The sequence below is a fragment of the Callorhinchus milii genome, unplaced genomic scaffold, assembly GCF_018977255.1.
Source record: "Callorhinchus milii isolate IMCB2004 unplaced genomic scaffold, IMCB_Cmil_1.0 Scaffold4, whole genome shotgun sequence".
Lineage (NCBI taxonomy): Eukaryota > Metazoa > Chordata > Chondrichthyes > Chimaeriformes > Callorhinchidae > Callorhinchus > Callorhinchus milii.
The window spans coordinates 29,382,103-29,394,782 of NW_024704745.1; positions in this window are offsets into that span (position 1 = coordinate 29,382,103).

Here is a 12,680-nt window from a genome sequence, read left to right on the forward strand (position 1 = left end):
CAACACTGAGCCCAATTATTTTGACACCGTCAGGGTGGGGTATTACACTTGCAGACAGTTTTGTTGTTAACTGGCCTTGTTAATAATAATAATCCTTGCATTTGATATAGTGCCTTATCACGTCTTTGAAGACGTCTCAAAGCGCTTCACAGAATATACTATGAAGTGAATTGACTGTATATTTTGTAGGCGAATGATATTTGTCAGCAATGTTAGCATTTTCACCTAATAATTAAACATCACATGGCCCATGTTATAATCTTATTTATGATATTTGTACAATGTTCCACCTAAGCAATCATTTTTTTTGGCCATTTGATTTTCTATAAAAGGTTCACAAGACATCACGTTCTTAAAATGCCAAAACTACAAATGAAGTTGCCTGTTTCAATGGATTTCTTGTATTTTCACACATGTTCCTCTCGATATGCTGCTTGATAAGCTATTGCACTGAAATTAATCAGTTTTAAGATTCAGAGGTTAATGATTCAGATTGTACTTGTGTAGCCTACCAGATGTTCGCCTACAAAATACAATCTCTACACTACATTAAATTCTGCAAAGTGCTTTGTGATGTCCTCCTAATGTGAAAGACGTTATATCAAATATTAGAAGAAGAAAACAAGCTAATGAGCAGCTCCAACAGGGCATATCATGGCAAAGGGCAAGCAGCATCCACTCATGTTCTGGATGGAGAACAGAGATGGTTCTGGCATGTCTCGCAAAATAAAAATAAAGACGTCTGTTTAGCAGATACTTGTTAAGTAAATATACATGTGAGATTGCATGTGAAGTACATTTACCTGTATTGTATGAGTATATGTAAGGTGTTTTGTCAGCCTTCACAACTCTTCCCTCCACAAGTTGCAGATCATCCAGAACTCTGCAGTTTGTGTACTCTCCCACACCAAGCTCCGTGCCCCATAGCCTTGTTCCTTCCTACCTCTGTGAGCTGCTAAGCCATATCAATCTGTCCGCTCTCTCTCCTCAGCAGGCTGTGGCCTGCTCCACGTCCTCCGTCCAGTCCGTCCCACCATCGGTGGTCAGGCCTTCAGCCTCTCTGCCCTCACCCTTTGGAACTTCATCCCAAAGTCCCTTCGCCTCGCTCCCTCCCTTGCCTCCTTCAAGGCGTGTCTCAAGACCCTCCTCTTCGACCGCAACTTTGGCCAACCTCCTGCCCTCCACCCCCACTGATCCCAACCTCTGCTCGGATTTAAGCCACACCTGTGGCTACTCAGTGATTTCTATTGGATAACACTGGTATAGATGCTATAAAACAATTTGTTTTAGCATATAGTTAAATCCAGAGCTCCTAACTTTGCTGTACATACTAACTTGAAATGTGTGAGATGTTTTAGATTGTGAATAGATAAATGTCCTTGACATTTCTTGAATTGTACAATTGTATGGACTTCTGTAGCGGAGTGGTTAGCATGCTCACCTCGAAAGCGAGAAGACCTGGATTTGATTCCTGGACAGGGCGAAACCATAGACAAGTTTCCTTATTCCACACGCCTCTGTTTATCTAGCAGTAAGTAGGAACCTAGTTGTTAGTCGAAATGCAGATTGCTTTCCAGGGGTAATAATCCATAAAAAACAAAACTGCTGCTGCATTTTGCCCCCCAAATCTACAGTCACTCCACTTATATCCAGTGGATATCTGTGAAGCACTTTAAGACATCTCAACAACGTGATGCATAATCAAATGCAAAGATTATTATTATTACAAGTGTTTATGATATTATATTATGATATTTACAGTACTACTGTAATAGTAAAGTCAGTTTTTAAACAAAATAATTAAATATGAAATAAAGAACTTGTGTGTGTTGTAAAAGCTGAATAGGATATTTGGTACTCAGAGGTTTAAAAGGTCTTTTCAGTTTGAATGCATATGAGATGTACAGTGAAACTACTGTGGAACAATCACCTTTGAAGCTGAACAATGTCTTTACTAGACAAGTGGCCTCACAAATCAAGTTCAAGTCTAAATCATTAATATATTGTAATTATTAGAAGGTTACTGCAGACAGGTGGGACTCGGATCTCTTTTCACTTCACCTCATTAAATTTGTTGCATGATAAATGCGATACATTTTAAATCATGTTTATTTCTTTTTTAAAAAAAGTCTTTTGAAGGTAATATTCAAAGGTCTTGGACTTTTTTTCAAATAACCTTCCAAATAAAATTGATCCTTCACTTCATGGCTGTCGATGGGACATTACTGCATACAAATTGACTGACACTTTTGCCCACAAGTATAATCACAATACTTTGGAAAAACTTTCTGAAGCACTTAGAGACATTCTCAATGTTATACACTCTATACTAAATGCAAGGATTAGTTTTAATAGTCAGGTAAACAGGACCTACTGGATTTTATTATCACTGGCTTTGTGGAGGTGTGAAATGAACATTGTAAAACAAGATCTGTGGGTTTATTAGGTCCATAGTTTGTTTTTTGAACGTTTTTGGGCAAGAACCATAGAACTTTACAGCACAGGAGAAGACCATTTGGACCATCGTGCCTTTTCTGCCTCTTTTAACAACAACAACAAAATTATATTTGTACAGCGTGTTTCACGTTGGGGGGGCTTCACAAGGCCCCGAATAATCAATTTAAAAAATCTTAATGAAAAATTAAGAACAATTCGTTCAGTCCAATTTACTTGTCCTTTCCCCATACTCCTGTAGTTGAATGAATTTGTTAATCTGAGTCAATTTTGAGAAATGTTGTTTCAAATTATTTTTTTGCTGATGTTTGGATTTGGTCAGAAGGCAAATTATAATTCTACAAGCGGCATCAGAGAGATGTTTGGTTTACACAAAGAGAGTTGATGTGGTTTGCTTTGAGACAGCTTTGAGTTTAAGTGTGGTTGAAATAGTTATATTTCTATATACTTTAGTTATCCATATGGAGCTATAAACATAATTAGAAGACTTGAGGTTTGCGAACATAATATAGTGCTGCTGAACTGAACTGTCTGAAGTGAGTAACAGCTCCAGCAGCAATGTGGTGCAGTGTTAAAACAGTAGGAAATTATTTGTATGAATATAATAATAATAATCCTTGCATTTGATATAGTGCTTTTCACATCTTCTAGACTTTCAAAGTGCTTCACAGAAATTACTGTAAAATGAATTGGCTGTATATTTTTGGGCGAAACGCAGCAGCCAATTGCACACAGCAGTGTACCACAAACAGTTGTGGATTGAAATGACCAAATTATTATTGCTTTTATTTGAGAGATGATTATCCCCGAAAAGTGATCCGCCAATCGACTAACAACCGGGTTCCTACTTACTGCTAGGTAAACAGAGGCGTGTTGATTAAGGAAACTTGCCCAAAATTTTGCCCTGCCGGGAATCGAACCCAAGTCTCTCGCTTGAGAGGCGAGTGCTCTAATCACTGAGCCACAGGACTCCATGTGATTTACATTTTGGTTAAAGAAACAAAGATAAAGGTTTTGGATAGGAGTTGCTGGTATGTTATCAAAATCTCGGACTTAGATAACCACAAGTATGAATGTATTGTCTGATTTATGTATTTAATATGCATTAATTATATTCTATTTAATTGCATATACTATTGGTGAACGCAAACTGCGTCAAATATCCAAAACATATGAAAACTTAAAAACAAAAGAATTTAGCTCAGACTTTGGAGCAATTTAAAGATAACCTGCTCAGAAGATATCCTTCTGAAGATTGGTTGTTCTTTGGAAGGTGCAATATTTGTTTAACACTGTTTTTGTTTCACTGAAATACAAATATGTTCTGGTGGGAAAAAAATATTTTTCAAGACCGAAGAGCCCTAACCTGCCCTAACTTATCAATTTTGAACATAGCTTATTCCTCTAACACTGGGGATTGCTTTTCTTTGCCTCTAGGCTTCTTTATGTACACGGTACTCTAGGTGCAGCCTGAACCATAGTATTAAATTGCTTAATTATGACTTCCAGGGAACTAAACTCAACTAATCTATCAATATAGCCGAGCGTGCTATTTGCTGTGTTTATTGTTTACTCCCCCAAGGAATTATGCAAAGAAAAAAAAGGCAAATTATGCAAGCAAAAGAATGCTAATTACACAAGTAAAAATGTAAATGATGCAAACTTCCACTTTATTTGTTTTACAATTTAAATACAGGTTAACCCTATTGTAATTTCAGTTTTCAAGTGAGACAGAGATTTACGTGTACTACCACCAGTGTAGTTTACTGCATTTGCTGCTCACAATGTGGTCTCCTCTAAATTGAAGAGACGAAACACGGATTGGGTGACCGATTTGCCGCCGGAGTCCTAGACGAGAACAAATTTTCTCCAGCTCAATGTTGACAAGACAGAGGCCTTCCTGCTTGGTTCCCACAGAGTCTCCTCACCTTAGCCGCTGACATTATCACTTTTCATGGCTGAACTCTTCACTTCACTGAGCCAACACAAAACCTCGGTGTCCTTTTCTACCCTCAGCTATCCTTCAAACCCCACGTTCATGCCGTAACCCGTTCCACCTTTCCCCACCTATGCAACATTGCCAGCCTCCACCACTGCCTCTCACTGCAGGCTACCGAGACCATGATCCATGCTTTCATCAAGTCCCGGCTTAACTACTCCAACTGCCTGCTCGCTGGACTTCCCAACTCTTCCCTCCACAAGCTGCAGATTATTCAAAACTCAGCAGCTTGTGTCCTCTCCCGCAACAGGCTCCGCGAACCTATCACCCCCATTCTTGCACGGCTTCACTGGCTCCCCATCCTGCAGAGAATCGAGTACAAAACCCTCATTCTCATCTTCAAAGCGCTCCAAGGTCTTGCCCCCCCCACCTCTCCGACCTCATAACTCCATATCAGCCTGTCCGCTCGGCAGACACCGGCCTGCTTCAGGGCTCCCGCACTTCCTGAATTCAGCATCTCTGCCCCCACAATCTGGAACTCTATCCCACAATCACTCCACCTCACCCCCTCTCTTGCCTCCTTCAAGTTCCGTCTAAAGACCTTCCTCTTTGACCGTGCATTCAGCCATCCTCACACCCACATCCGCCCTACCCTCCACCCCTCCTGAACACAACTCTCAGTGTGGGTCCACAAAAAGCCTGACTGTCCAGCTCCCCAGATGTCTTTCCGACATGAAGGGCGCTATACAAGTATAGCTTGTTGTTTGTTGTTGTTGTTGTTCTCTCACTTTCCCAACTCTTACAAATAAACAATTAACATGCAATTTCTTGCATGTTTAGGAATGAGCACTGATATTTAATATTTGAATCAAAATAAATATCTTAAAATGTAGGAATTTTTAAAAAAATGTTCAGAGCAGAGTTTTTGATATATGAAAATTTATCCAAATTTCAAAAACTGAGTTTAATCCAAGTCCAGGTGAATAAATCTGGCAGATCAGATCTTGTATACTGTAATATTATGCATTTAAAATTTCTTAGAAATCATTAAGAGATTAAGGAAGAAAGACCAATCCTAAACACACGCCCATGTTTTCAGACATGTTTTCCTATTGGTACATAGACAACAGGAACATCTGTGCAGATTCTGAACAAAGTGATCCATATTGCTATACTATAAAGGACTTGTGGAGGCATGTAGCTCAGTGGTTAGAGGACTCCCCTCGGAAGCGAGAGACCTGGATTTGATTCCCGGCAGGGCAAAACGTTAGGCAAGTTTCCTTACTCCACACGCCTCTGTTTACCTAGCTGTAAGTAGGAACCTGGTTGTTAGTCAATTAGCAGATCACTTTTCCTGGGTTATAATTCCTTCAAAAAAAAATAATAATAAATTGGTCACTCAATCCACAACTGTTTGTGGGACACTGCTGTGCGTAATTGGCTGCCGCTTTTCGCCCACAAAATATACAGTTAATTCACTTTACAATATATTCTGTGAAGTGCTTTGAGACGTCTCATAATTGTCTACACGTTGAAACCACTATGGTGGCTTTGGGAGGGTGGGGGAGAATCCTAGGGGGCCAAGGAGGACATACCGCACATACAAATTATCAACCAGTATCTCACAAAGCAGCAATATATAATGTAATATTATGCATTTAATTTTTTTAAAATCATTAATGAATTATGGAAAAACATCTTAAACATGGGGATGGATTTCCCCATGTGTCAGACACCCAGCTGACCCCAATGTATTTTTTTCAGGCAAATAGGGCAGCTAATTTTGTCCACAATAATGTACCATAAATAGCCATGAAGTGAAGGAGCAATTTTTGGGGGGGATTGTTGGCCAAGATCCTGTGAGAAACTCCTTTGTCCTTTCAAGTTGCAGCATGGGATCCATAATGTCCACTTGAACAGGCGGATAGGACCTTGTTTTAACATTTCATCCAAAGGCTTCAATTTCTCACATGGTAAATAATTTCAGCAGTTGTGGTGGATGAATGCACTTTGTGTCCTAATTCGATAGCTTGTGCACCTTGGCAGACTCCCAGCTGTTGCTGAAAAATCTGACTGTCTAACAGGAAATAAATACTTTAGCCTCAGCTAAAAATTTTACCCAAACACAGGTTTTTGTCCCACTAACAATTTATCACTTTGTGGAAAGTAAGGAGAGGTTTTAGCAGCACTGAAATATTGCCTTATTGTTAAACTGCCTCGATATTTTTATTTCAGTTTCTCATTAACTAAGTTCTAGATTAATCTCACCTATTTAAGTACAAAACACCATCCTTATAAAATGTTGTGAAAATCTGCCTTTGAAAAGAAGGCATTCAAAGCACGAAAGCTGTAGGGATATCATACAAAACGGTGAAAAGCTTCTATATTTCATGTTTGAAGTCACATCCGAATATAACAATCGAAGCTTTATCTTCAATGAAGCCACAAATGTGTCATTTTCCATTGCCCTTCACCAAGAACTTTTGTACCATCTCCTTTTGTGAACATTTCTGTGAACACCCAGCCAAATTACAGGTATTTCTGAAAGTGATGGAATAAATCTTTTATCTGCTATCATTAAGAATGTCAGAAACTAGGATTAAAGGGATTCAGCAGTGATTTGTTCAAATGTTCAGACTCGCTTTCAGTCCTGCTGCAAGGAATACCTTAAAGTGACAATTTTTCTCAAAAGAGAAAACACATGAGAAATGATTTGCCGCTTTATCCTTTACTCATGCATCCTTCACTTACAGATGCATGTACTTTCTTCGGTTGATTATACTGTAGGCTAAATCTAATCAAAAAGAATAACCTGTTGATAAACAGTTCCATTATCCAGACATTTCAGAGTGGAGAATCGGTACTTGAAAGTTACACTTGAGGTATCCTCTACTTTTTGATACATTTATTTCCTTTTTGCAGTGAGCAGATGTTATTCTATCTGTTTTAAATTTACCAATGTTTGCTGTTGTGCACTAACTAAACTCACTAAAATTATTGACAGACAAGGAGTAACCCCAGGAGTTGGGCTGAAATTCTGGCCGGTGTTACACCAAGCACTTTTTTCAATGTGGCTTCTATTGGGCTCCGAATAACTCTGAATGGAATTTCAGTTCAAGTGTCTGTATGGTCAGACATTACATTGAAAAATGTATGATCCTGTGGAGTCCTGTAGCTTAGTGGTTAGAGCACTCACCTCACAAGCAAGAGGACCTGGGTTCGATTCCCGGCAGGGCGAAACGTTGCGCAAATTTCCTTACTTTCCGGGAGTAACAATCCCTTCAAAAATAAATAACAAAAAAAATTTGGTCACTGAATCCACAACTGTTTGTGCGACACTGCTGTGTGCAATTGGCTGCCGTGTGTTATCCACAAAATATGCCATCAATTCACTTTACAGTATATTGAGACGTCTCGAAGGCGTGAGAAGGCGGTATATCAAATGCAAAGATTATTATTATGTATTATTATCCGCGTTGTTAGCCTTAACTCCAAACTGCAAACAGCTTCAATCCTTGTGAAACATATTACAGACATAAAACATGTTTGGGACAGGAATTTCATAAATCAAATGTTTTGAAAATCAAATTTTGCATTTTGTGTGGTTGTTGATCATGTAGGTCCCAATAAAGAGTTGCAGTCTGAGGTGTTCAGAAAAGATTGGTCTGATGGATCATATGTGGCGCATAATAATAATATATCTTTACATTTGGTATAGGATATGAGCACTCCACACGATATACTGTAAAGTGAAGTGACTATGTGTTTTGTGGGTGAACACCCAACCTAATTTGTGCACGACAATGTCCCACAAACAACCATAAAGTGAGTGACTAATTTTGTTGGGGGGATTGTTGGCTGGGATGCCAGGAGAAACTCCCTTCTCTTTTCAAACGTCACTCTGAACAGGCAAATGTGGCTTTTGTTTTAACATCTCATCTGAAGGATTGCATCTCCAACAATGGAACGCACCCTCAGCACTGCATTAGAGTATCGTCTTAGACTATATGAGTTCCAATTCCTGACTTTGCGTGATTGAGGTTACCATTAGGTCATTGAGGTGAAAGTAAGGAATTGTAAAATACAGCCAGCTTCTTAGTAACCTGTAACTTGCTGAAATTATATAGGGTGTACGTTGAAGCAGAGTTCAACCTGCAGAAATTTGTGGTTACCATGATGTATTTTTAATCTCTTTGCTGCTTACAACTTAAACAAGATAACACCAGTTGCCAAGTATAGCTAAAATAGTTCAGCCAGAAAATATTATGTCTTATCTTGTATGCCCACATCACCCTATTAAATGGCTTATTGCTGAGAGTTGTTTCGCATGAGGGTAAATACTACAGGGCCTACGCCTATGACCCTCAGGTTGTTTTGCACTTCATCACCTTGACAGACCTTGAATCTTTAGTACTGGTGCTGCAGGATAAAAACATACAACTTGTCTACAAACTGTCTGAGGACATATCACATATTCTCCAATTCAGAAAGGACTTTTCACTCTTTAGTAGAATTCAATGGGGACATTGATTTTCATTAATTGCTGTCAGTAATGCTCTGCTTCTGATTTAATACGACATGTCATCCGACTGCCAGGATGGTGGAAGGCGAACTAGATGGACCTTAGTTTACTTTTACCTTGCAAATTGGTATCAAATTCAAGGATTATTATTATTGTATCAAATGCAAAGGTTACTATTATTACTACAACTATGGCCACATTCTGAATGAAGGCAGGATTTAGAATTTTGGAATTCCATCGTTCCTTCTTCAGAGGCAATAGATTATATAAAAGTAAAAATGGAATCCAAAGTAAACTTACTTTGAGCATTCAGTCACTCCCTGTGAAAGTAAATAAAATATTTTGAGCTATTTAGGGGGAAGGGGAGTGATGACTATTCGTAATAAGGTATCTAAAAATAAAAGGAATGGGAACCTAAGAGTTCCAAAACGTTCAACATTTTTTTCAAATTTAGGAATAGAATAAATTAATTGGCAGAATATACGTCATAATTTAATGCAAAGCAGATCATAATGAAAAATTCTAATATCCATTGACATCTGTGATATGCTTTGGCTCTTTTGATATTTTGAATGGTTCAATTACTTTTTTTTCAAGATCACATGTAGAGCACACTTTTGTTTTCAAACTCATTTATAATAATAATAATAATCCTTGCATTTGATATAGCACTTTTCACATCTTCTCGGCATCTCAAAGCGCTTCACAGAATAGATTGTAAAGTGAATTGACCATACATTTGTGGGCGATATTTAAATATCTTACAAGGGGGTAAGCTGAAAGAAGAATTTACTTCTAGGAGTTGAGCCATCTCGCAATGCAATAGCCACGTTGAAGCCTATATATAGAATGGTGATCCAACATTATCTTTACCAGAATAAAAAATTAAAAAATGGATACGTTGATTGCAAAGTTTAACAGAGTGTATTAAGATAACATTTCACAAAAAAAATCTTCTGTTTAAACAACCAAAAAATTCATATAATCTTTGTTTCTAATTTATATGTGCCATTTCTATTGTGAACCTGTTTCAATTGAGTATGGAATTATATTCTATAATCTTGTTGTTGTTTTCAAATTTACATAACTTAAGGACAAAGGGTACTGATAACATTGTGCCTCTTTAGCTCAGTTGCTGGTACTTTGACTTCTGGGTGAGAAAATTGTGGGCTTAAACCCGTTACAAGACTGAAGTTCATAATCAAGGATGATACTCCAATGGATTACAGAAGGAGGGCTTTGGATCAAATGTTAATATGAGACTTTATCTGCCTGCTCTGGTGCTTCAGTTGGTGAAAGATCGCATGGTAGTATTTTCAAGAGCAGATGCTTCTTCCATGCCCTGGAAAATATTTCTCCCTCATCAAATTTGCTAAATTTATTTGATCATTCAACTCATTGCTGTTTGTGGGATTGAGCTGACACATTGCACTTCAGTGCAACTCAGTGTATGAAGTACTTTGGCAAGCTTCAACATGATAAGACTCTATATGAAATTCAGGTATCAAGCATTTATTCACGCTATTCAATCCTTGTTGACTAAATATGTAAGTTTAATACTTTAAAAATGTCAAAAGGATTAAAAACAGTACGCATCGCTGTAAATCCTGACTAGATTTAAAAAATACATTAAAAAATCTGGATAATATTTGAACATGAAAGTATTAACAAAGCTCAACCGGAAACCTGTTGCAAGAAGATGAAGATGTCCTGAACATCTGTGAAAATATTCTGTTCAAGGATAATCTCCTCTGGGATGTTTTTTTCCACAACTCTCTTTTGCTGGTATAGAGCTGCCCCACTATCAACAATATGCCATGTTTATATTCCAAATATACCATGTTTTCTGCAATCTGCTTTTCGATCACGTGTACTGCATGGTTCGTGATATTTCAATCCATGCTTCAAAAAAATCTATGAAGGTTTTGCCTCACTTGTTTAAAAACCATTGGTAGCCAACATTTTAGAGATGTATGAAGCAAACATATTTTGTGATATTCTCTGACAAAATATTGGGATGAAAATTGTGATGCCTCTTAACAGAAATAATATAACTATGACATTTTTTTGTGTGCGTAATTACAGAATGTAGGTCAGGCTGGCTTAGTTGGTAATACTCTTACCTCTAGTTGGAAGGTTGTGGGTTCAAGCCCCAAGTCAAGACTTGGAATAACATAGTCTAAGATGACACTCCAATGCAGAACTTGGTGGGGGAGGGGTGGGGTGTTGCACTGTCAGAGGTGAGGTCCTTTGGAAGAGATGTTAAATCGAGGATGTAACAGATCGCATGGTCGGGGTGGTTGAATAGCTCAGAGAACAGGTGTCCTCCAGGCACATTGTGGTAAGATGGTTTACAGAACAAAAGTGACTAAGACTTGAAACCTCTAGTCAAAGGAAAATGTGTGGACCATAGGAATATAGAAAACGGGAAGAGAAGTCAATAAAAAAATGAGGTGCAAATAAATGAATCATTCTCAAAGTTTCTGTAGGTAGCTTTAATATTATTTTAATTTTATAGACCAACAGCTGTGATAGTGCCTGGTGAGTTAGTTTTTTTTTATTTGAAATTTCCTAACTCCCAAATGAATCTTCGTGCACTGTGGCCAGCTTGTGCAGCACCAACGAAACCCCCTGGAGTGTCATAAACCAATGGTTTGCTTGTGTTCCCATTTTTGCTATTTACATCTCATCAGAATATTCATGAAGTGTGCAGTGACAGCATTTGAACGGTGTAAAGATGCTTAATGTTTTAAAAATCACGCATGTAATTGCAAGAGGCACCTATACAGAGTGTTCTTTACCAATCAACCTTTCTGCAGTACTTGATGGTTTCTTATTTTTCGCGTAGATTACATGCTTCACTGCAGAATCCTTAAAGCAAGACCTGTTTTTATAGTGCATAAGTGAGCCATGAACTACAGGTATTGCAATGTAAATTATTAGCGATGAACTTTATTCAAATTTCACTATGAAGGCAGTGTTATGTAGCTATAGCTCATAACCTGTGAAGAGGGATTGTTTCTGGTGTTTTCAAAGCAGTACATTTACTAAACTCAAACAATTTACTAAAAAAAGTACAATAAATAATAAAGTGATTTGACCGCTACCAATAGCAGCAATTGAAAACCAAATATATTAATTATGATTTGCAATCATTGCAGAAAAGAAAGTGTCTTTTAATAGGGGTGAACTGATACGATATACAGATGTCATAGAGGTGGCATTTGAAATTAAGAACAAATCTTTTTCCTATTAAGCTTACAACCTGAAACCATAAAGGTTACAGTGTTGACAAAGAAGAAGCCTTCTGTAACCTCATGTAATGCAATATCTTTCTTTGTTTAATTGACATTTTGTTTCTGAGCTTGGCATTCAACTGACAGACTACAAAAGCAATCTGGAAATGTGATCCCCAGTCAGCGATAAGAATAACTTGTTGGTCTGCATAATCAATAATTTAACGTAATTTCAGTAGCATCATTTAGATGTATTTTTCAGGAGAGTTGTAATACAGAATTGGGTTGACTGACCAGGTAGATAATTGTATCCCCCAGATACAATTAATCATTCACTTCACAGCTGTCTGTGGGACATTGGTGTGTACTGCAGTTCTTCCTGTGAAGCACTTTGAGATTTCTTGATGGCATATTTAGTATTATTATTTTATCATATTTTGTTTGAAAATGGCAGCATTCTGCAGTACTACATGGAGTCCAGTAGCTCAATGGTTAAAGCACTCACCTCACAAGCTAGAGACTTGGGTTC